Source organism: Triticum dicoccoides, chromosome 2B, assembly GCF_002162155.2.
Source record: "Triticum dicoccoides isolate Atlit2015 ecotype Zavitan chromosome 2B, WEW_v2.0, whole genome shotgun sequence".
Classification (NCBI taxonomy): Eukaryota; Viridiplantae; Streptophyta; class Magnoliopsida; order Poales; family Poaceae; genus Triticum; species Triticum dicoccoides.
The window spans coordinates 693,981,766-693,983,151 of record NC_041383.1 but is presented as its reverse complement, the minus strand read 5'-3'; positions in this window follow the sequence as shown (position 1 = coordinate 693,983,151).

Here is a 1,386-nt window from a genome sequence, read left to right as displayed (position 1 = left end):
AAAACCCCATCCACTGGAATGCTGATGCGTGGATGCGTTTTGGTCCCGGTTGGAGCCACCAACCGGGACCAAAGGCCCCCTGACTGGGCTCGGCGCACAGGGCCACATGGAGGAACATTGGTCCCGGTTCGTGTTTGAACCGGGACTAATGGGTGGAGGTATTAGTAACGACCCATTAGTCCCGGTTCATGAACCGGGACTAAAGGCCCTTACGAACCGGGACTGTTAGGTGTTTTTCTACTAGTGCATGCATAAGAAAAGGTTTCACCACAACATACAACCATGCATAGGAAAAAAAAAGATCTCAACATGCAAGCATGCATGAGAATTTTCATTTTATTATGGTAGGTATTTACAACTTACAATAATCAAACACAATAAATCATATGTATTTCAGTTTTAATTCTCATATTGCTACTTGAAATATCCATGTCCCTTACAATCAAATCGCATTTAAGTGTATTACAAAACATTTTTCGCACAGCGTGCGGGCTGTCATCAACTTAGTGAACATGCTCTGGACTTGGGACAGAGTTTGTGATTAGTTAAGAGTGACGAAGTTGTACGTAGATGATGCAAAAGGCGAACACATTGAAAAAGGAAGTATTTATTACGTTGATGATACATCATACATGTAGCACATCAAGGAAACGAAAAATACTAGAACATGAACTGAAAAGAAATACAGACGGGGATAGATGATACAGACGCCCATTAAGGAAGGAACATGGACATGAGCGAAACGCCGGTGTTGGCCTTCCGGGCGATGTTAAGCTAGAGCCTAGAAGTGTAAAGTCACGAGGTGAGCTTCATCTTGTAAGCCAGCACATGAACTAGAGGTGATCATGGGTGAGCAGGGATCCCGGGAAGGGCAGGAAGCGCCACCAGCGGGCCGTTAGTGGTGCTGGTACCGGTAACGGTTCCCACAGGCGGCAGGTCAGGCAACCCCAAAATCTTCTCCTCGCCGACGCCACCACCGGCGGCCCCGGCACCGCGTGCCGTTGCGAGTGCCTGGTCCTTCTGGTTTAGCTCCCTCCCGTCGCAGTACGCGAGCACCAGCAGCAGCAGGAGCGCGACGGCGAGGCACTTTGCCATATTGCTAGCTGGGAGGCTCCGCTAGTACTTATGAGGAGATTGTCTAGCTTGTGCGGCTTTGTGATAGTGTTGGGTGGCTGTGTTTGAGTGAGCTTGGGCTTAGCATCGTCTACGCTGCTTCTTATAGGCACGCTGCACGGGGTGGCGAGGGTGGCCGCGCGTCGTCGGCGCAGGAGATTAGGATAGAATGGGTAGAGGTGCGAGGGAGAGAGAGGAATGTATGGGTATGGCGGAATGCATGTGCACGTCGATCGGTGGATTGGAATGGGGCGGATGGATCTATATTGTCCG